This window comes from Octopus sinensis, linkage group LG7 (assembly GCF_006345805.1).
Source record: "Octopus sinensis linkage group LG7, ASM634580v1, whole genome shotgun sequence".
NCBI classification, from domain to species: Eukaryota; Metazoa; Mollusca; class Cephalopoda; order Octopoda; family Octopodidae; genus Octopus; species Octopus sinensis.
The window spans coordinates 87,594,115-87,619,247 of record NC_043003.1 but is presented as its reverse complement, the minus strand read 5'-3'; the positions used below and the strand labels follow the sequence as shown (position 1 = coordinate 87,619,247).

General features: G+C 37.9%; 1 non-coding gene across 3 annotated transcripts in view; it reads right to left on the bottom strand.

Annotated features, from left to right (window-relative positions):
* Positions 1-201: 201 nt before the first annotated feature.
* LOC115214344 overlaps positions 202-25,133 on the bottom strand; it is a 56,398-nt gene continuing 31,466 nt past the window's right edge. Inside the window, exons 3-4 of one of the 3 annotated variants that reach the window (XR_005000105.1) lie at positions 886-997; positions 202-243 (exon numbers count right to left, since the gene is read on the bottom strand). This is a non-coding gene — a transcript (uncharacterized LOC115214344). Of the gene's footprint in view, positions 244-404; positions 998-11,545; positions 11,834-25,133 lie in introns of those variants that run through there. The other 2 variants (XR_005000104.1, XR_005000103.1) reach the window with 2 other exon arrangements.

Here is a 25,133-nt window from a genome sequence, read left to right as displayed (position 1 = left end):
GCCTTGGGCCAACCAAAGACTTGTGAGTAGATGGAAATTGAAAGAAGCTTGTATATACGTGTGTGTGTATTTGCTTGTCCCTCCCCACTATCACTTGACAACCGATGTTGGTGTGTTTACATCCCTTAACTTACCAGTTCGGCAAAAGAAACTGATAGAATAAGTACTAGGCTTACAAAGAAAAGTCCTGGGGTTGATTTGTTCAACTAAAGGCAGTGCTCCAGCATGGCTGCAGTCAAATGACTGAAACAAGTAAAAGGATATAAGAATGAAAGAATAAAGCACTGGTCAACTCAAGACACTTGCATCATATTCTACATAGTAAGACTGAGTCTGGAACCACACCTCTTTACTTTCTCAGTACAAATCTTTCTGGGTTTGGCTTTACTTTTCATCCTTCCAGGGCCAATAAAATTGGTAGTAATGACAAAATTTTAAAAATATCTATTAGTGTTCTGTGATAGAAAAGAATTCCAATATTTTAAGTAAGACCTTTTTTTTTAGAATGTTAAACAAGAGAAGTGCTTTTCTTAAAACACTACAAATCCTCTTCTCCTTACATTATACATTTAATACGAAAATTTTAAAACTTTATGAAACTGATTCAATGAGTAGTCTACTTGTATTCTAGTGTTTAACATTAAGTATCAGTAATTAACAATACCTACTCACTTTGGAAACAAATGACATTGTACTGATATAAGGAATGATTATTTTTAAAATTACAAATTTGACAGACAGCCTTACTGTGTCCTGCAAGATCAATTGCAGTGTAAGAGTCACAATCAAAAATTGAATCAGTATAGTTCACTCAGTATGCCAGAAGCTTACCACCTAGGCTATGGTGATGTGTACCATATATATTAGATATTTGTTATGACTCACCAAGTATGTTGCTTCCATCAGAATAACCAATGTGTCTCTGATAAATGGTATTATTTGCAAATTCCTCACTGATGTTCAGTTGTGCTTCAACTTTTTTGTAAGATGTTAATGTCTGGAAATGAAAATACAAATCATATTATAATTATTGGCACTTTTATTTATATGCCAATTTTCTCAGCATTTTCTTTGCATTTTAAAATATATTTTCTTTATAGGTTTGTTCTAAATGAAGGGGTAATGGTGGCCATGGCTTTGGTAGGTCCTCTTTTGAGACTGGCTACATCGATGCTGTTAGCCTTTCTCTTGGACAAGTTGACAGCTGCAAGAAAAACATGTGTGTGTATGAATTTTTAGAGAGCCAAGTACAGGAGTGAATGAATTTATATTACATCATAGAGATGAATGAGTCAATATTACAGTATATTACAGTATAGGGGTGGATCAACATAACACCACTCTATTAAATCCCATGTTTTATATAGTGTGACATGCAGTCAATCATCTTCTGTGCTAGTAATGTCAAGTAGAGATAGAGGAAAACCAACAAGGAAGCTTCTATGTCAGGGGTAAGGAAATCAGGCACTTATTTTTTTGTAGATTTTTTTGTAGTTTGTAAAATTAAAGATTATTTATATTTCTGAGCACAGAACATGCACTCCACTGCATCTTATGCATCTGCAATTCAGCTATGGTACTGAAAAGGTTCCCTGTCTCCATCCCTGGTATATGTAGTTACTTGACTTTTTTAAAATAGCGGCCAAATTTTCCTCAAATTACATCACATTATCTTGACAAACAAAGAGGCAAGATACATTGGGTAATGTAGTTCTAAATAACCTATGACTGAAAAAAATAATTGCATCTAGATTACTTTTTATAAGTCAACTCAATTAAAAGTGACAAGAGCTAAAAATCAACAACATTAAGATTAGCAGAAACCACCCATTTCTTATAGACATTTTTCTCAATTGATGAAAAGCAGGGGATTCATACAAAAATACAAATCACAACTGAATAAACTTTAACAAAGTACATTCACCAACAACTACTCACACAAACTCATTCTACCACATCACATGTTGAATTCACGCAGCTAACAACCTAAACTTTATGTACAATCGTAACTTTTTCTCATAGGACATCATCATCGTTTAACGTCCATTTTCTGTGTTAGTACGGGTTGGACGGTTCGACTGGGATCTGGGAAGCCAGGAGGCTTCACCAGGCTCCAGTCTGATCTGGCAGTGTTTCTACAGCTGGGTGCCCTTCTTAACGCCAACCATTCTGTGAGTGTAGTGGGTGCTTTTTACGTGCCACCAGCACAGGTGCCAAGGGTGGCTGGCAGCGGTCACAATCGGTTGGTGCTTTTTACGTGCCACCGGCACAGAAGCCAGTCAAGGTGGCGCTGGCATCGGCCACGTTCAGATGGTGCTTTTTAAGTGCCACTGGTACAGGTATCACAACTACAATTTCCATTTGAAATTTATTTTGATGTTGATGTACTTGACTCAATAGGTCTCAAGCACAGCCGGTCATGTGCCACCAACATTCTGAGGTCATGCTTGACTACCTCGTCCCATGTCTTCCTGGGTTTACCTCTTCCCCTGATACCTTCAACTGTTTGGGAGTGGCACTTCTTCACACATCTCTCCTCATCCATCCGCAGTACATGACCATACCAGCGCAAACATCTCTCTTGCACACCACATCTGATGCTTCTTATGTCCAGCATTTCTCTCAGGGCGCTTACACTCTGTCGTGCATTCACACTGACATTACACATCCAGCGGATCATGCTAACTTCATTTCTTTCAAGTCTACACATGTCCTCTGCAGTCACAGCCCATGTTTCACTACCGTGAAGCATGGCAATTCGCACACATGCATTGTACAATCTACCTTTCACTCTGAGCAAGAGACCCTTTGTCACCAGTAGGGGTAGGAGCTTTTTAAACTTTGCCCCGGTTATTCGTATTCTAGTGGTGACACTCTCTGAGCATCAGCCTCCACTACTAACTTGGTCGCCTAGGTAGCGGAAACTATCAACTATTTCTAGTTTCTTCCCCTGGAGTGTGATGGAATCTGTTTTCTGAGTATCTGTGGTGTTTATTGCCCCTGTGCATCTGCCGCACATGAAAGCTATCTTATCAGTTAATTTTCCTTTGATATTGCTGCACCTCTTATGCGTCCATAGCTTACACTGGGTACATCTAATGGAGTTTCTACCTACACCTTTTCTACAGATCGAGCAGGGTCACCTGCCCGAGGGTGTGTGTGATGAGTTCGCCTTTCTGCTTACTATAACTTTGGTCTTTGCTACTCTAAGGCCCTTTGATTCTAAACCTAGTTTCCACACCCGAAATTTCTTTTCTAGTTCCGGTAGTGATTCTGCTATGAGGGCCAGGTCATCAGCATAGAGGAGCTCCCAGGGGAAACCCGTTTTGAATTCCTCTGTTATTGCCTGGAGGACTATGATGAAAGGGGACTAAGGGCTGGACCTTGGTGGAGCTATACTTCTACCCAGAATTCTTCACTATACTCGTTGCCAATCCTAACCTTACAAACGGCCTCTCTGTATAAGGCCTGTACAGCCCTTATCAACCATTCGTCAATCTCCAGTTTCTGCATTGCCCACCAGATAAGGGATTGGGGGACCCTGTCAAAGGCATTCTCCAAGTCCACAAAAGCTATGTAGAGGGGTTTATCTTTAGCTAGGTATTTCTCCTGCAATTGTCGAACCAGGAATATGGCATCAGTGGTGCTTCTACTTGGAAAAAAACCAAACTGCATCTCATCTAAGCAGACTCTCTCTCTAATGAGATGGACTATGACCCTCTCTATGACCTTCATCACCTGATCCAGCAGTTTAATACCCCTGTAGTTATTCCTATTTAGAGCATCACCTTTACCCTTGTAGCAGTTAACTATGGTGCTGCTACGCCAGTCATTGGGTATGACTCCATCATGAACTACCCGGTTTACAATGCAGGTGACTAGCCCATAGCCCACATAACCAGCTGTTTTAAGCATCTCAGCAGTGATTTCCTGGCTTCATAGCCTTAATCGCTTTATTAACCAGGGAGCTGTCTATTCAGATAGCTGGTCCCTCTACTGGGTCAACATTTGGAAGGCTCTCCTCCCCCCATTCATTCTCCACATTCAGCAGTCTTTCATAATGGCTTCTCCAAGCTTCTTTCTTTTCAGAATCACTAAAAGCAAGTGCCCCATCATCCATGCGGAGCACATTTCTCTCTTGTAACATCACAATTTTCTCTCACACACTGTCTTGCAATCTGAAATACCTAAGTTCTTTGGTCCTCAAGTCTCTGGACGTTGGCAAACTTCTCTTCTGCTTCACTCTTGGCTATGTATACCTGCCGCCCAGCCTCCCTTCTGGTTACCTGGTACCATTCCCTGCTACCCCCACCCTTCCAGGCTTTCCAGGCCTGTTTCTTTGCCCTAACGGCTTTGTCTATCATTCTATTCCACCACCATGTAACTCTAGGTCTGGAAGGGACTTTGCACCATCTACAGACTTGGTCTGTAGCACTCAGCAAGCTGTCCTGTAAGAATTTCCAGCTACCTTATATGTCTGACATATAGGATGTCCCTAAATCTCTGACCATATGAAGGGTTCATGTTACCTTGCCAGAAGACTTTATACCTATGTGCCTTGCCTGTGAGGACCCTAGCTGAAGCTCCTCTCTTCATCTTACCTCTTGTATGCAGCATACATCAACCCGTCTCCTTTCAAGCATCTCTACAATCTCACTAGACTTACTTTTCAGTGTGCCAACATTGACCGTGCCAACTCTGAAAACTTCCGACCTGACAACATTCAAGCGTTCAAGCATGTTAAATTGCTGCCCCTACTGGGTGTAGGAGCCGGTGTTAGCAGCGTTGTAAGCATAAGCGTTAAGGTTATTGAATGAAGTAGATTTTAGCGGTGTAGCAGAAATATGGATATTCCAGGGGGGAGGGAGGGGGCAGCTGAAAGCTTGTCGCATTTGTCCATGTAGATGGGGATTGCAGGTATATGGAGGGTACCACCAGTGGGGAAAGGTTCAGACAGAGAGAGAGAGGAAACAAGCGCAAACACACACAGGAACAAGCATGCATGGACAGCCGAATAGCTTTTACATTTACTTCCCAGGGCCAAGGAAATGGGTAGTTGTTGGCATATTTCTAGACAATGAAAATGGAACGAAATATAGCCAAACCTGTTTGCGCTTGTTACAGTAGAGAAATATTGGAAGAGAGAGGTAGAGAGAGGGGGCAGGTAGAGAGGGAGAAGGAGAGATGGAGAAAAAAAGAGTGCGGGTAATATGGGGAGGGGGCAGGTAGAGAGAGAGAGAGAGGGAGAGATGGAGAAAGAGAGAGTGCAGGTAATATAGGGGACAGCACCAGTGAGGAGGGGGAGTTAGGAGAAACTATAACTGGTAGGAGTGATGACAAATTTCTAGACAGGAAGAAACTTAAGATAGCACCAGTGAGGAGGGGGAACTGGGAGAAGAGATAACTGGTAGGGTTAGTGACAGATTTCTAAACAGAACGAAACATAAGGTAACTAGTTAAGAGGGTGGGTTGATGAGCAGCTGCACTGGCCGCATTCGTCCTAGGAGAGAGAGAAGTGCAGGTAATATATGAGGATAGCCTGTTGAGTAGGAGTGGTTGCAAGAATAGACACAGGTAATGGTGGAGGGAGAAGGGATTTCCGGTGTAAACAGTGCGAAGATAGAGGTATCCGGTATTGGTGGTGTGGGTGGGAAAGGGCGGGCACACCGCGAGCAAGCAAGACAAAATATGGAACTAAGAACGAGAAGAATTAAGGAAGCAAAGTTTTATGGGGATAAGAATGAATGTGAATTGAGAAATGAGGATAAATGAATAGAAATGAATAATTATCTTAACAATTACAAGATAGGACTAAAATTAAAATTATATTTGAGGGGACATTTTCAATGAAAAAACATGAGGAGTGGCTGTGTGGTAAGTAGCTTGCTAACCAACCACATGGTTCCGGGTTCAGTCCCACAGCGTGGCATCTTGGGAAAGTGTCTTCTGCTATAGCCCCGAGCCGACCAAAGCCTTGTGAGTGGATTTGGTAGACGGAAACTGAAAGAAGCCCGTCGTATATGTATATATATATATATATATATATATATGTGTGTATGTGTTTGTGTGTCTGTGTTTGTCCCCCTAGCATTGCTTGACAACCGATGCTGGTGTGTTTACATCCCTGTCACTTAGCGGCTCGGCAAAAGAGACCGATAGAATAAGTACTGGGCTTACAAAGAATAAGTCCCAGGGTCGATTTGCTTGACTAAAGGTGGTGCTCCAGCATGCCCGCAGTCAAATGACTGAAACAAGTAAAAGAGAGCTGTTAGTGTATAATACATTATAGGTATTAGTGGCGAATGAAGTGCAAGGGGACGAAAGAAAAATGAGAGAAAAAAAAATCTTAGCTTTTAGACAACACACAAATTTAGTGGAGAACAAAATTTTATGCCAACATACATACAAATCATAACCATTCGGCCACTGGACTACATACAAACAACCTCTGTCCACTTTACCACTTAACAGATTAAATTTAGAGAGCCTTGATTGTTTGAGACAGTCACTAGACACACTTGTTCAACAATGTCAGCCTTAACTTTCAGTGCAAAAACTACTGTCACATGACATGGACATAACAGGGAGCTTACAAAAATTTCTAAGCCTAGTTACATGATCATCCTCTGCCAATCAAATTGTATCCAAAACAGATACTAATTTGAGCGATGGTCTCTCTAATTTTTGAACTCCAGTCAGAAGCAAAACAGTTGTGTCTTTCTATCTCACTTAACTTTTGAAAATCAGAAAAATCTGTAAAGCTGGTTAAACCTTTAAATAGAAATATCCTAAAAGGCTCCTGTTTTCAACTTCCTTTTTTCTATATTTCTACTTGTGCATAATAAAATAACTTTGTTTTCTATATATACTTGCCACACGAACAAAAATGCCACAAAAGCCTGACCAAAATGACATGTTGAACCTAGAGATTCAAAAAGAACTAAAAGAGATCTCCAAGCTCTCAATCTTATAGAGACCTACACTAAAGAATCTCTCAAAGTAAGAAGAAATACTGAAGAGGTAGTGGTTATCCAAACCTTAAACCAGTAATGCAAAACTATAGAAATAGTAATGCATCAGAAGCCAGAATAAAATTCAAAAACAGAGCAAGAAAACAACATTAATCTGTGACAACAAACCAATTAAAACACTCTTAAATATATATAGAACCAAAAACTCACAGCTTGCAAATTTTCCTTTAGGAAAATTTGCAGGCTGAACAGACTAGCAGAGACACCCAGCATTGCTCGGGATTAAAATAGCATACTTTGTATGTGTATATATATATAAAATATTTTTTATAATTATGAGTATAATTATAATTAGGGTTCAGCAAAAAAATTTGCTTCACCACATACCGAACTTTAGAAATAGCAGCGAAAGAACTTAGCTATTTCTTCTACTACAAGAAGAAACTCCCGGACAACATATACTCAAAATAATTCACAAAGGCAGAGAAGAAAAACAACGAAATTCACTCGGTATTTGATTACCTGTGGACGCGTTTCGGAATTAGATCGATATGAAAAATGCAAAAATCACATTTCTATTCGATCATTTTCTTCTTAGATTTTTAATTTGAGAGCACTGAAAAAAATTGAACATACCTATCCGATTCAAGTAGTATCAGACAAATTATATCCAATGACCAGTACCAACGAATTCAAAACATACAAATAAGGTCTCGTATTCTCCCTCACCCATCCACGTGTGTTGTCGAGTAAAAAATTCTACAGAAAAAACTGTAGTTTATTATCAAGGAGAGAATTATATTATCAATAATAATAAAGGGTAAAATTAATTAATTAATAATTAATAATTCCACCAAGTAGTATTCGGCATGTTAAAAGGACCATTTCTAAAGTTTGGTATGTGGTGAAGCAAATTTTTTTGCTGAACCCTATAATTATAAAAAATATTGTTTAAGTTTACCGAGTTTCTTATAGTAGAAGAGAAATAGCTAAGTTCTTTGGCTGCTATTTCTAAAGTTCAGTATTTGGTGAAGAAAAATTTTTTTGCTGAACCCTAATTATAATATTGTTTAAGTTTACCGAAAATGGTCCTTTTAACATGCCGAATACTACTTGGTGGAATTATCAATTATTAATTAATTAATTAATTAATTTTACCCTTTATTATTATTGATAATATAATTATATATATATATATATATATGTTGCAGTTATCTTGAAACAGCTGATACAGGAAAGTGCTGCATTGATAACAAAACATTTGTGGAGTAAATTTTAAAGCTTTGTATAAATGACAATTTATAATAAGTGTTATGAAGAACGAATTTGTACATGGTCTGTTTCTGAGAGCTATTCTATTGGACCTCTGAATAATCTGGCGTGCTAGACGTTGCTGATCTTGAGAAAGTCTCCTCTCTCTCTTTTCTCTTCAGACTCCATCAGATGAGCTGCAGCATGCCTTTGCTGATGTTGAGAAAGTCTCCTCTCCCTTTTCTCTTCAGACTCCATCAGATGAGCTGCAGCATGCCTTTGCTGATGTTGAGAAAGTCTCCTCTCCCTTTTCTCTTGAGACTGTACTTGACGTGCTGCAGCATGCCATTGCTGATATTAAGAAAGTCTCATGTCCCTTATGATTTGAGACTCTCCCCTTCAGTTTTCTGCAGACATTACGTTTTTTCTTTGATGACATACTTTTTTTCAATATTTTAAACAAAAAATTATGAACATAGAAAAAAATATACATTAATCTCTATTTTTGTAAGCAGTTGTATATAGTTTGTCTATATTTTTGTATGCAGTATAAATTAATCAAATATAAGCAAATTGTAAATACCTTGGAACCTTGCAACTTCTGCGATGATGATGAACTGTTAATTGAACGGCACATACTTTCTCATTTACTTGTTTCAGTCATTTGACTGTGGCCACGCTGGAGCACCGCCTTTAGTCGAGCAAATCGACCCCGGGACTTATTCTTTGTAAGCCTAGTACTTATTCTATCGGTCTCTATTGCCGAACCGCTAAGTTACGGGGACGTAAACACACCAGCATTGGTTGTCAAGCGATGTTGGGGGGACAAACACAGACACACAAACACACACATACATATATATATATCACAGGCTTCTTTCAGTTTCCGTCTACCAAATCCACTCACAAGGCTTTGGTCGGCCTGGGGCTATAGCAGAAGACACTTGCCCAAGGTGCCACGCAGTGGGACTGAACCCGGAACCATGTGGTTGGTTAGCAAGCTACTTACCACACAGCCACTCCTGCATCTATGTGTATTTTTATATAACTTGGACCTTCCATGTAATTGTTTTTGTCAAGAGTTTCACCTCCAGCCATTCACGTCACATATGATGTATATGTAAATGTATGTGTGTGTTTAATAATGTATGTAATGGGTGTGCAAAGACACACACACTCACAGACACATTCATATACAAAATGTGACGATACACACATATACACTCTCACATACAGTCACATAAATATAGTAAGACACATACAAATATGCATTCATGCATGTCAGATGTCACATGTGTATACGTATGTGTAGATGTGTGTTTAATAACATACCTAACACAGAAACACACACACACTCATACACCCACACACATACACACTCATATATGTGACGTCGTCATTGTCATGGCATAAAATGTCCTTTACTATTTCATGTGAATTGAACGTGCAAACATACACACATAAAGTGAAACAATATTATAGTCTTATCACATTAGAATTAAAAGTGAAACAGTATTATATCACACAAGGAAGTCAATTTATAGACAGAAATTACAAACCCCATTTCAGTGTAATAAAGCTGTAGAAGAAAATAGGTTGAGTGAAAAAACTTGAGCCACTTTAGGATATCTTTTTTTAATGAATGAACACTCAGTGGCATGGCTGAATTCTCATTTGTTAGTAATGAAGGCTTACTGGCTGTATCATATCAGTTTTCGACAGAGGGAGAAATGTAAATAGTGTATTTAAATAGACGAAATGCAAAAAAGTTAACCCATTCGTTACCAACACGGCTGAAAGTGGCTCTGGCTCTGAGTACAAATGTCTTGTTTTCATAAGTTTTGAATTAAAATCTTCCACCAAATCTTAGTCCTATTTATGTTCCTAACACTAGCTAAATGACAACTAAGTTATTTTACTAAATTCTTTGTTATATTTAAAGTAATTGAAAGAAACACAGAGCATCTCAAAATAAACACAATAACGAAAGGGTTAAAATAAGTAACATTGTAGGGAGAACATACAAATAGCATGAAGACAAAGATATTTATGCATGACAGAGAGGGAGAAACAGAGAGAAAGTGAATGAGTGAAAGAAACAAACATAGACTTAAAGAGAGCAAGTATTGCAGAGGTTGTGAGAAACAGAAGAGATAAAAAGAGAAAGAAAAGGTAAAGAATCACTAGAAAACTGCAGAAGTCAAAGGGGGAGAATCAGCTGAAAACTGCAGATTTTACAGAAAAACCCAAGTGAAAAACTCAGTTGGTTTCTTGCATTATGCAGGAGCTCTGGGCAAAATGTTATAGTCCATAACCATCCTTAGCACATAAGTAATGTGTGTGTAAAGTTTGATGAAAATCAGTTGAAAACTGTGGAAATGCATACGTACAACAGACACACACACACACAGGCTTCGTTTGTTTGATATATATAAATAACAGCAGAATGGAAATATATGAAAAGTGGCTGGCTCAATATGACACCAATAATCCTCCCCCAAAACTACAAATAAAGCCTATCTCTAATGAGCCCAAACAAGAACAAAAACTTAAGAAAAAGATGGCTCTAGATAAATTCTGAACGGAAATCAATTATTACGATTAAGAACAAATTCCAAGAAAAATTCAAAACAGGCACAGGAGTGACTGTGTGTTAAGTAGCTTGCTAACCAACCACATGGTTCCAGGTTCAGTCCCACTGTGTAGCACCTTGGGCAAGTGTCTTCTACTGTAGTCTCAGGATGACCAAAGCCCTGTGAGTGGATTTGGCAGACGGAAACTGAAAGAATATGTGTGTGTGTCCATGTGTCCCTAACATCGCTTGACAATTGATGCTGGTGTGTTTATATCCCTGTAACTTAGCAGTTCAGCAAAAGAGACCGATAGAATAAGTCCTGGAGTCAATTTACTCAACTAAAGGCAGTGCTCCAGCATGACCACAGTTAAAATAACTGAAACAACTAAAAGAATAAAAGAAAACTGATGTACAAATGCAAAAAGAAATTTCGAACATATCTCAAGGCCTAATCCTAGAAAATACAATTAAACTTTGGAGAGAAAAATGTAAAAATGAAGAATTAGTATCTCTCAACAATGAAGAAAAGTGTTCTTTGGTTCGCCAATTACTTTTTTAAAAAATGTTTTTTTTTTAACTGTATGTTACTTTATATGTTTTTGTGGTACTAATTCAAAATATCAAAGAAGCTGTTTCCCATTACCTCAGGTTGTCTAACAATTTAATGATAAAATATACCATAATTATTTGCAGTTAAATCCACATATGATAAAAAAAAAGAAAAAGAATATAAATGAATTTCGTACTTTATTTAGCAAAATGAAATGGTACAAATGCAATTACAAAGTGAGAAAATAGATTTTTACAAGGGTTCCATTCATTTTTTAGGTTCAACACCTTACAATTTATTTTTTTTCTCTTGGAAACAACACTGGAAACTCTTTCACCTGTGAGCACTTGATGGATATGGATGATGCAACATCCAGCAGTAGTTGACTATCATATTGACATTCCATCTTCCCAGATATCTTCTTTCATATCCTTTATGTGATGATGATATTTTCCCTCTGCCACTCACTCACATCCCTCAGATTTTCTAGAAAGAAATTCAAATGGGCACATAGAAAATTATCTTTAATGCTCATTTTACATACTAAGGCCTCAAACTTTTCTAGCATTCTTTCCACTATTTCTTCTTAGTTTTCAATCCTTGTGATTACCAAAAAAGTTCTTCATTACATAATTAAAACTAATCTATGCATCTTTTTTTGAGAATCATAAAGAGAGTTTTCAAAATTTTTATCTTTGACAAATGGCATCTGATAGAGCAGGAAACTTGCTACACAATTACTTGAATCTTTCTTCATCCTGTGGCAAAGCTTTCATGAATTGCTTTATGAGGCTAAGTCATATATGTAGAGGAGGCAAAAAAAAACCTTTTCCGATCAACCAAACTTCGTTGAAGGATATTCTTTGTTCCTGGTATAAGCTTTTCCCTACTTAGTCATTCTTTTTTAAAACCAATGAAGGTTCCTGGTTCTACTTTCCCTTTTACACAAGAAACAAGGAAACTCTGTACTGCCTGACTGTTGTCCAAGCAACATGCAAATTATTTTCAAGTTGTCACATATCAAGTTGCAATTTTTGAATTTGACCTTGTGTAAAAGTAACATCAAATTTTCATGTTTCCTTCATGATCCCTGTGTGTCCAATAGGGATGGAAACATACTTATTACCATTATGCAGTAGAACAATAGTCATTATTTTTGAGAGCAGTAACTTATGCCAAATTTTCCTATTAGTTCTGATGGATTTGTACAATAAACCAAATTTTTTTTAACATAAGGAACAAATTCTTTTTCACAGTTACAATACCAATAGAATATTGCATGAGGAGCTAAAATATTGGATTTAAGTCTGGAACATAAAAGCTCAGCTGATTCCTTTGTAAGCCTGACTAAATCATTTAATTTACACTGGCTGAATAGTTGAGGTTCTTCACCTTCACTGCTATGAAAGTCTTCATCATCATAGCTATTTCTGCCTTTGTGTAGATGAAGTGGTCTAAATATTGGCAGATGCTTATCTTTCAAAATTACATCTATTAGTTACACTGTTATAATTTATTTAAATATGACAATTAATAGTAATAATAACAAGACAATGGTCAAATTTGGGATTGATCAATTTTGAGAAGAAATAGTATATTATAGGATGATTTCTTTGTAATTTTTGAAATCTGCAGGTAAATATTGGTCAGTTTCAACCAATAAATGTGAAACAATTTTTTTTATCATAGACCTGTGTTATGAATCTGATTTCAAGAAAGTGAGTACTCTACTGGTAACTCATTCTTGAAGAAAGTTAAAATTCAAAAATCTCATTCACAACTAACTAATCAAGTACCTAAAAATGAAAATTATATTCACCAAATTCATCATCATCATTGTCATTTAACGTCCACTTTACAGGCTGGCATGGGTTGGACAGTTTGACTGAGGACTGGTAAGCTGGGAGTCTGCACCAGACTCCATCTGATTTGGCAAGGTTTCTACAGCTGGATGCCCTTCCTAATGCCAAATACTACAAGAGTGTTGTGGGTGCTTTTTATATGCCACCAGCATGGGAGCCAGTCAGGTGGCACTGGCATTGGTCATGCTCGAATGGTGCTTTGTACATGCCACCAGCACAGGTACCAGTCAGGGGACACTGGCATTGGCCACAACTACAATTTCACTTGGCTCAACAGGTCTTTACAAGCACGGCATATTGCCCGACGATTGAAGGGTGCTTTTAAATGGGCCAGTTATGTGACATTAGCATCTGCCACGGCTACAATCTCACTTGGCTTACCAGGTCCTCTCAAGCACAGCATATCTCCAAAGGTCTCAGTCACTTGTCATCGCCTTGGTGAGGCCCAACATTTGAAGGCTGTGCTTCACCACCTCATACCATGTCTTCCTGTGTCTACCTCTACCATAGGTTCCCTCTACTGTTAAGGTGTGACATTTCTTCACACAGCTGTCCTCATCTATATGCAACACATGACCATACCAGTGCAGTCGTCTCTCTTGCATACCATATCTGATGCTTCTTATGTCCAACTTTTCTCTCAGGGCACTTACACTGTCATATATGCACACTGACATTACACTTCCAGCAGAAAATACTAGCTTCATATCTTTCAAGTCTATGCATGTCCTCAGTAGTAACAGCCCATGTTTCACTGTCATGTAGCATGGCTGTTTGCACGGACAATTCCAGAATACTCCAACAACTAAATAAATCCAAGTTCTCCCTCTTGCTAGACTGAACTTTTTCCAGAACCGAAGATTATAACATACACAATGGATAAAAAAGTAACAACTTAAAAAACAATTACAGACAGAAACAACCACAATCCAGACCTACAAATATACAAATTCAATACAAAAGAGTATATAATAACAGAGAAAATATCAATAGATACATAAATATCAAGTCATTAAGAATGAAATGTCTGATTTTGAACTGAAAGTTTATTTTATTTTATCTAAACAAAAAGCAATGCAGTTAGTTAATCAAAGTATTGCACCTAAATTATCAACACAATTTTGCCATTTTATCAGTAGCCTATTTATGCCAGCAGCAAAGAATTCTAGAAAGCAAGAGGTGATGAAATCACAAAAAGCTGTTTTTGTATCTTCAGATTTGAAGTTTTATCCTTGCAAAAAATTGTCTAAAGCCTTGAAAAAATGATAGTCAGTTGGTGCAAGGTCTGGTTAATATAGCAGATGACAGAGTACTTTCAAGTTCAGTTCCTGTAACTTAGGTAGTGTTTTTTGTGCAACATGTGGTCGAGCATATGTCTTGCAAGAGAATTGGCCTGCTTCTCAGTTGTTTAATTGCAAGTTCACTCATCATTTCATTCAATTGGTTGATGTACACATCCGTTGTAATTAACTTACCAGGTCTCATGAAGCTGTAGAGCTTGACACCAGCACTGGACCACCAAACAGGCACCATTAGCTTTTTTTGGTGAATATTTTTTTGGGGATTGTGTTTTAGCACTTCGTCTCTATCTAACAACCATGCAGAATGTTTGATATTGTTGAAAAGAATCCATTTTTCATTACACATAAAAAAATAATGCAAAAATAGTTTTATGCTGTGACAACATTTGATGCTCGTTCAGTTCATGTGGTACCCATTTGTCCAGCTTCTTCACCTTGCCAATTTGATTCAGACGGTCCAATACAGTTGGAATCGAAACACCAAACCTTGCTGCTAACTCATGCATATTTTGATATTTTGAGCTGTCTCGGATGCATTGGTTCCACGATGGAACTCATATTCATAAACAACATGAATTTTTTATCTATCCATGGGTTCACAAAAATTGATTTACAAGAGAAAACTCACAATATAATCAGACACCATGAATTGCGTTTCAAAAAGTGATGATGTAACTCTTCAATGTTGTAAAACAAAGGATTGTCAGGATAAAACATAGAGTTAATGACTGCCAAACTTGGTGCATAAGAAAATTGGACTTGTCATTCTTAATGACCTGATAGTAATACAAGGATGAATTCAAAAGATTGTTCTTTAGACCCAGCTGACAGAATTCTTCACACCCAATGATACAAACTGAAGATGAGAAACCAAAGATAATTAACCTATCCAAAAGAACTCTTTCAGTACAAGAAATTACCATGTTCTCAAAAGGCCTAAAATTTACTCCAACACCACAATACCCTAACTCTAAAGAAATATAGAATCATATTTTATAGTTCAGTAGCAAATTGCACCTAGCAGAGAAATTATTTGATAAAGAATACAGGGACAAATCAATTGTAAGAAACAAAAGCAGTTGCAAGCCTATGAAAAGTAAGAACAAAGCATTAGATAAATTTTGTGATTTCTTTATCTACCTACCCATACAAAGAACTACCACACTCTAAAATCAAACCCAACACCATTTGAAAGGAACAAAAAAATTATACATGAACTAAAAAATAAATAATAATTAAGGAAGCAGAAAAGGGAAGTGCTGTAATTATTATGAATGCTGAACATTATAAAAGTGCTATATTATCTCTACAACAAAATACAACCAATTACGAAAAGGTAAACAGTTACCAAAAATCAAAGATGATGACAAACCTTAACACACTCATTCACTGACTCCTAAAGGGTTTAACAAACGATGTGACTACCTAACTAATTTTGAATGCAAAACTAGCTACTTCTATGGCCTCCTCAAAATCCACAAGAACCAAACTATTAAAGATGCCTGTAAAAAATCAAGTTCAAGTTGTATAAATACACAACATCCCACCGACTTTAAATTTAGACCAATTGTAGCAGGTCCAAATATGAAACATACAGACTCAGCAATTTTATAGATACACTCCTGAAACTGGACCTGTTAAACTACTCACCGAAAATTATCAATAAAGATACCATTATTGTATAATTTTATGTAGTAAACCTCTATACCACAATCCTGCACCAATATTGACTAGAAGTAATAGGTTTCTGGCACAAAAAATCCCTGACAGAATAGATTCAAATTCATCATTGAAAACAATTTTTTTACTTTAATGGCAATATTTACATGCAAATGTCTGGGACCAAGAGGGTTACAAAAGTTTCTCTGACTTATGACAATTTAGTCATGGTATACATGGAGGTCCAGAAATATGAACAATTAAAATACAACTTGATGACTGCCTGATTCTGTGGATGCACATATTTGACCAGCTTATTGATTTCAAAAACCTAATTAACAGTATAAATAATAGTATTAACTTCACCATGGAATACAGTAAGACTCAACTACCATTCATGGACATTCTAATCATTAAAACAGAGACAAACATTGAAACATACATTCATTACAAAAGCAGAATCCAAATACCAGCTTTTCTCCTAATACCATCCCAAACACACAAAGACTAATATTCCATTTAATTAAGCAAGAAGAATCTGCACAACAATTTCAAATTTCAAAACTTATAATAAAATATTTCAAGAATGAAAACAAATACTACCTGAAAGAAAATATTCATCAATGTTAATAGCCAATAGAATAGAATGTGTCAAAGCAATAGATATTCAAACATTACAAAAAACAAACAGCACACCCATCTATTGCATCCAACTCCTGTTGCATGTGTGTAATATATCCAGGGTTCTGTATCTCCTGAGAGACTTTTGTGTCATCTGCATAGCTAGCAAGGGTGGCTATCTGAGTAGCTGAGAAGGCCACTATGAATAGCAGTGGCCCTAAGACAATACCATGTGGACTACCACTCATTATTTGTGGCTCCACTGGCCACCACTGAGTGACTTCTACCTTTCAAAAAGTCATGTAGCCACTTTCCAAGTTTTTCAACAATGCTAAGATCATGCAGCTTGTGACATATTTTACTTAAGGCTTTTGCAAAGTTGAGATATATCACATCCACATTTCAGTTGTGTCAAGCAGCATCTACCTAAGTGAAAACTGTGCTGGGTGTCAGTCAACAAATCATTCTCTTCAAGGAATGCAATTAGTTTTGTTCGGACAATTCCTTCCATGACTATGCTGATGTGTGAAGTCAGAAAGAGGCCAATCATTTTTAGCGGATGCTAGTATGTGTGAAGTAGGAAGAAATGTGTGTGTGTGTGTGTGCGTGTGTGAGTGTATGTATAAGTTGTTTGAATGTAAATGGTTTTTGTGGTGTAGGAGAATGAGTTAAACAGTGTAGAATAGGTGTAGTGGAGGGAATAGTGGTAATGAAAGGGCATGTGGTGTGTGTACGTGTGTGTAGGAGGAATTTAAATGAAAATAGGTGGAGAATTTAGACCCTGAGGGAAGTATGGAGAGAGAAATCAGTACCTGCTCCAGATAGAGACAGAAGTCCAGGAGGCCTTAGTGCAAGGCCAGTTTAAACACATACACATTGTAGTAAATCTAGTGGAAATGTTACAGACTGGGATATCACTATGACATCTGATGTCTCCAAGATATTTGGAAAAATGATCAGACAGGCACTGACTAGTTTGTCCAATGCACAGTGAGAAGCAAAGAGAACAGAAGGATCAGTGTGCAAGTGAAAGAGTTGGCTATGTGGAAGGAGTGATTGTGGGTGCCAGTAAAAATGATGGTGTTAGAGAGGAAGGGAGAGGCGATAGCAGAGGAAGGAACCAGGTCGAGTGGGGAAAAAGCAACTGACTAGTAGGTCACTTAGGTTCCACGTAGATTTGATAAAAGTAAGGTGTAGATTGGGGAAGATGTGAGAAATAGGGGGGTTAGAGAGGAGTTGGTAGAAACCACATAAAATAGGGGATTGGATGGATAGAGTGAAGGATAGTGAGAAGTGGAGGTGAGTAAGTGTGGAACAGAGGCAGGGAGAGAAGGCAGATGCATGGTAAACAGACTGAGCACAGGCGAGGCTGCATGAATAAAAGTATTGGGGGTAATTATATTGGGTAAGTGCTAAGACATGAATTGGGGGTTATGTCTCGAAGTGATGGCTGTCATTACAGACCTGATGAGTATGGAAGAATTGAGAGTAGGGGATGAATAGTTTAGTGTAGGTAGGATGGGAGGAGGAAAGTCGATGTAGGAGTGGGAGTCTGTAGGCATGTAGTGGATGGAGATGGTAACAGAAATGTTGAGAAAACTAACAGAACAGAAGAATTCAAAAGTAAGGTGGACAAACTGAACAAAAGACAGGAAGGAGTTGAGTTGTTTGCAAGAGGTCATATTGATATAGTTGCCAATATACTGACCTTACAGCTCAGGAATGGGACTGGTAAACTGAGATAATATTTTTGCTTCAACATAGCTAATGAATAGATTCACATAGCCCAGTGTTTCCCAAACTTTTTGCACCAAATTGCAATACTGCCCACCTATCAGCCAAAAAACAGGTCCATTGCCCACCCATGTCAAAAAAAACCCTGACACAACCCCACAACACAAAATCCCCTAAGACCCCACCCCTATCATTTGACACACACACTATATCGTAGACTCGTTGCCCTGTTAGTGCCATTTGGACTAGATATGCAGTTGTTTACAGATCCTTTATTGTGGGTTAAGTTTTTCCATTAGTGTAAATAAAATTCTAACATTAATTCTAAATTATGCAGACAGATTAACTTCTAGAAACTTGTGCTTTCTTTTACACTGATTTTCATTTTCAGAACAACTGATGCAAAAATAATTAATGATTGTATTATAAAGGAAAAGAATACAACTTTTTAATGAGAACCATGAGTTTGGTGCGATGCAGCTAGTGCAGATAGATTCGGTTTCAAACTTGTCAACTTTAGCTGCAAGTCTCCTCGTTGTATCACACCCAGTCCAATTCTTTTATGGGAAAGTAAAGTTCCAACATTGTTAAAACCAGATTCAACAAAGTATGAGGTAGGGAAGGCAAGCAAAATAAATTTCAGATGGTGCCACAGATTGGGGTATGAATTCAATATACTCTGATGGTACCACAAACCTTCTTTGCTATTCCGACAGTATCGCATTGTCATTTTGTAATTCTATCAATTCCTACTGAACGTCATCCTCACAATTGACTGCACCGACCTCAAATGGATTGCTATACCAATTTGGAATATTCAGCGCAATAACATCTTGAAATTGCTCCACCATGTTATCATGCAATGATTGTAAATAGCTGTGATATGTAGTTAAATCTTCATCAATCAATTCATCTTTCAAAGAAACAAGTTGTGGAAATTGATGGAATAGATGTTTTGAAATGTTAGTCTTAAACAAAAACCAATTTTGAAATGAAGGTGTAAATGATTTACAATCAACAAGAGTTTTTCTGTTTCCTTGCAATAACTTATTCAAATTATTTAATTTTGTAGATATATCACAAAGAAAAAAGACATCGCACCTTGCAGCCATTAATGAAGTGGATAGTGGAGTATTTTCAAAGAAAAGGATATATAAAACATTTCAACAAAGTGTAAAACACAGTTTCCTTTTGACAGCCACTGCACTTCAGTATGGTATAAGAATTTAGTATGGTCCTCATCATTTCTCAGACAGAGTCAACAGAAAATTCAGTCAGACAAGGGACTGGACTTCAATTTGTTCAGTCTTGGTAACTAAATGTAGCACATCATTCAATCTACTGTACATATTTTTTGCCACTAAATGCTGCCAATGTGCCAAGCAACGAACAGTTAGTAGCTGGTGGGAAATTTCACACCTCTAGGAGAGATGAAAAACCTCTGTATCTTCCTATCATTGAAGGGGCTCCATTAGATGCACAGGCAAGAATATTACTGAGTGAGATATTATATTCAAAAAGGAATGACTTGCAAGCGTGAAAAATAGTTGCACCTCTTGAATCAAGCAGCAATTTCTCTGTGAACAGCATTTCCTCACAAGGTTGAAGGTCTTCGCTGAAATACTAAACATATACCATCATCAAACATTGATTGTCCACAACAGCTGACTCATCCACTTGTATAGAAAATTCAGAATGCTGGAGAATATTAACGAGCTGATGTTAGACATCATTGGCCATTTCATTGATCCTTCGAGAAATTGTGTTATTACTAAATGGGATCTTCTTCATAATGTTATTGGGTTTCTTGTGTATAACAGTTGACAAAACCTCTTCTATAATTGGGCGAAGTAATGTTTCACTAATTGTATGAGACTTCTCAGACTTAGCAACAAGCGATACAATGTTGTATGATGCAATCAACCCATCATTCTCCTGTTTACTAGTTTCCTGGAGTAGTGTGTTGAATGTTTGTATTTGCTTTTTGAAAGAGGAGCTCAGTTGCAAAAAGTATGATAACAGCTTGTCCTTCATGTCAGAACGCTTGGCGTCAAAGTGATACTTCAAGTGTGAAGGTTTCATTGCTTCATTGGTCAATGCCCAATGGAAAAGAAGGCACATTGGTAACTGACAGTTCTGAGGAGAGGGAATAAATTCAAACGATAAATAATCACTAACAAAGTTTCTTGACTGGAGGCATCAGTAAAGTGAAAATGAATTTCTATAGATGGCATCAGAAAGGCAGTATGGTATTCCCAAAGAGAAGAAAAAGTCAATAGAGCAGAGTCAGATGACACGTCTTTACTGGAGCAAATATGGATCTAGGTTGTTTGGCTGCCAGCATTTCAAAAATGAAAGTCTATTGAAAATTTTAGAATTTGGCACATTAATGTACCTTTCCAAGCTAAATTGCTGGAGTTACTCTTTTAGTCTTTTACTTGTTTCAGTCATTTGACTGCGGCCATGCTGGAGCACTGCCTTTAGTCGAGCAAATCGACCTCAGGACTTATTCTTTGGAAGCCTAGTACTTCTATCGATCTCTTTGCCAAACTGCTAAGTTACGGGGACAAACACAAACACACAAACATATACACACACATACATATATATATACATATATACGATGGGCTTCTTTCAGTTTCTGCTTACCAAATCCACTCACAAGGCTTTGGTTGGCCCGAGGCTATAGTAGAAGACACTCGCCCAAGGTGCCAAGCAGTGAGAATGAACCCAGAACTATGTGGTTGGTACGCAAGCTACTTACGACACAGCCACCCCACTTCAACTTTTTCTGGAAAAATATTTTTAAAAAGTTATAGAGGTTTAAAGTTTGATCATTTTCACCCAGTCAAGAAACATAATTTCAAAGCTGTCATTTTGTGCGTGACTGCACATTTTGTCAACAACCTGAAAATAGCACTTGTGTTTTGATATGAAACCACAGAATTATGCAATGATATATAAATCCTCATAACTTTTATTTTTTGGAGTTTGCAGAAAATTTTTGCGAATTTGAGTTCTATACGCGGGAGTTCATACGATTATGCAAAAAATAAAATTTGTAGTGGAGTGTGATTTAAGGCCTAGGCCTATTGGCTGCTATTTTTAGCACGCGCGACAACCATCTCAATGACTGTGACAAAAATATTCGATCGATAAACAAGTCCACTTTTTTAACACAAAGTGACGTCTTATGCAAGTAAAATCGATAAAAGTGCATCCTTATTCTAGGCCTGCCTAGATATCAGTAAATGCAGATGTAATTTCTAAAAATTCATTGTCACCCACAAAATGTTCATATTGCCCACCATTTTTCTAGAAATTCATCTATCACCCACCTGTAAGTTGAAATCGCCCACTGGTGGGCAATATTGCCCACTTTGGGAAGCTATGAGACAATGGGGCAGCTGGGCTCTGGAAAATGAGGCTGGAGGCAGTGTGGGGTAGAAAGGAGGAGGAAATAAGTACATGGATTGTGAAAGAAACAACTTGTTCATAGTGAGGAATGGGGTCGGTGGATAGAGTATGAGAGGAGATGTCTAGAAGTTGGTGGAGCACATCAGCCACACAACCACAGCTTCATCCTTGTCAGTCAGTTCAACAATATGTCCTCATGGCATTTGGAGGCAACAGAGGACTGAGCATTTGGCTTGTGAGTTGACTGGAGCACCTGCTGAAGTTGAACTGGTCCAGGGCATGGTGGCAAACACTTGCAAACTAATCGACTGCATGGAACTGGCCAGAAGCTGGTATCCAGTGGGATGGTCAGTGACCCAGGTCTTGTTGAAGCAGCCTTATTCAGTGGATGCAAGTGGAGCATTGTGAAAGAGGGCATGCAACCTAACATGGTGCAAAAAGTGTTGGACATTGTCCCTGGTCCAAAACTAGTTACTGAACAAAGTGGTATAAAATGGAGACTCCCCTGAAGGAGAGAATGCTCAGCAAGGGAAAGGCAGTTGAGGTGGAGGACAAAACGGAAGGTAGAGTGGACAGCAAAGGGAGAGCAGCAGGAAAAGAAGAAAGAATAGGCAAGTGGGAGAAGGCAGTCAAGGGTGAATAGTTTAATGAGATCAAAGCAGATAAACACATAAGTTGGTGGAGGAAGAGTAAGAGGTAGAGTTGCAGTGAAGACAGAAGCCTTTAGGTATGTGGTTGAGATGATAGCAACAACTGAAGAAAGAAGTATAGCAAGAGAAATGGTTTCTTCTTTTAAAATGTGTAAAGAAAGGTTGAAAGACGGTTGGTACTTCCAAGGTAGGAAATGTAGTGTGTAATATTTGAAATGGTGGTGCAGATGGAGGAGGGAATATCAAGTATATTAGAGGAATGTGACAAGGAAGGTAAAGAAGTAACATTAGTAAAGTTTGTGAAGTCTTGTTAGATTGGTGTGATACAAATCAACAACAGTGCTCAGCAAAATCCAGGAAGGTGATAATCCAAATACGAGGCTATCCAATGTGTGGGTGTGTGTTCAAGTACATGTGTATGATGTTATTGCGTGCATGTATATTGTGTTTGTGCATGTGTGTGTATGTATGTATCTGTTTATGTATGTGTATGAAGCTGTTAGACATGTGTGTATGTGAGTGTATGTATCTGTTTTCAGGTTTTGTAAAGTATATAAGGCTATCAATGTATGTATGTGTATGTGCAAGAGCTTGTGTGTGTTTGTGCATGTAAGTGTAAGGGTGTTATTTTCTGCTTGTTTGTGTGTGTGTGTGTGTGAGGATGTTATATGACTCAAGCTGGATAGAGGTGACAAAAGTGTTAGGTGTTTGGAAGTGTGTATTATTATATACTTGCTACTAAAAGTATGAAGACAGATATAGAAGTGTGGGTGCTAGTGTGTGTGAGACAGGAAGAAGGAGTGTTTCCATGTTGGTGTATGTATAAGCAGTTTTTACGTAAATGGTGTGTGTGGTGTAGGCAAATGAGTTCAAGAATATAGTGTAGGTGTGTGCAGGGTAGAAGTTGAGGAGACAGTGGAAATTGAAAGAGGTGGGTGGTGTGTAAGTGTGTGTGTAGGATGGGTTTAAATGAATTTAGACCATGAGACAAACTCTAAATGATGGTTGTTACTACAGACCTGATGGAGATGGAGGAACTGAGAGTAGGGGATGGATAGTTTAGTGTGGGTAGGGTGGGAAGAGGAAAAGTCAACATAAGAATTGGAGTCAGTAGGAGTATAGGTGACGGAGGTGGTAAAAGAGGAGTGGTAGATGGCAGCATAATTTACATTATTTACATTTGATGGATATTTGTCCTCATCTTGTTTATTGTTAAGAGATGAGGAATTATGTACATTATTTACATCTGACGAATATTTGTCCTCATCTTGTTTGTTGTTAGCACGTTTCTGGGTTCTCATTCCTAAGGTATTTTTGTACAAAAGCCTTTGTAACCTTTCGTCCTGTTTAGTCCCTTTATGTTATAATTAATTTTTGTCAGCTCTTGTGGCCAATAAAAGAATTAATTATTATTATTAATATTATTATTATTATTTAGGTCACTGCCTGAAATTGAACTCAGAATCTTGGGGTTAGTAGCTAGTAGCCCACGCTCTTAACCACTATGCCATTATGGGCATTTATGGAGTGAATTTTAGTGAATATTTTTAATGAATATTAGAAAATCTAATATTTTCCTATCCTTCCTTGATACTGGTTCCCATATGCTATTCATATCTGCACTCTGCTGAGGAGGTTGTTGTGTCCTAGCATATGTGCTGCTTCTTTTAGTTTTCGTATTTTCCAGTGGTGTTCTCTGTCTATTATTTTAACTTCATCCCACAGGGGGAGGTGGTCTCCATTTTTCCATACATGATCAGCTATACCCGATTTATCAATATCTCCTCATGTCACAGCTTTGCAATGTTCCTCTACTCTTATTTTGAGGGGGTAGCATGTTTCGCCTTTGTATAAACTACCACAGCTGTGTGGGATGGAGTACACATAATTCTCTTCTATTGCTGGTTTTACTCGAAGGAGATATTTGTGAAGTGTTGTATTACTCTTGAATACTGTCCAGATGTCATATGGGCCACAAATCTGGGCAACAAAATTATAGAGGAAGTTAACAGAGGTGTTGGAGACAGAGCAGAAGGATTAGACAAAAGACAGGAAGGAGTTGTTTGTAGGAGAGTAAGGTCACACTGATACAGTAAACTGGTGAACTGTGAGAATATTTCAGCATCAATGCAGCTAACAAATAGGTCTAGATAGTTGGGGCCCACACTTGAGATCTGTTGGTAAATCGCTCCAATGAACAAAAAGCAATTCAAAGAGAAAACCAATTTATCTAACTGGATGAGAGTAGGAGTGCTAGGCTGGAGATCAGGATGAAAATCAAGAAAATGCTTGAGTGTAAGGGGGCCTTCATTATGAGGGATAATGATGATGAAGGTAAACTAAAGTCAGGAAGGTCCAGGAGGAAAAGAGAAGGAATTAACCCTTTAGCATTCAGATTATTCTGCCAAATGTAATGCTTATTTATTCACATTGTTTTGTGCCTGCTTCAACCAGCCTGGGGAGAAGAGGTGGTGGGGCGTGTGTGCCAACCATTCTGGTCTGCCCTGCGCCTCATGTCGCGTCCGGGAAGCATGGCCTCCTC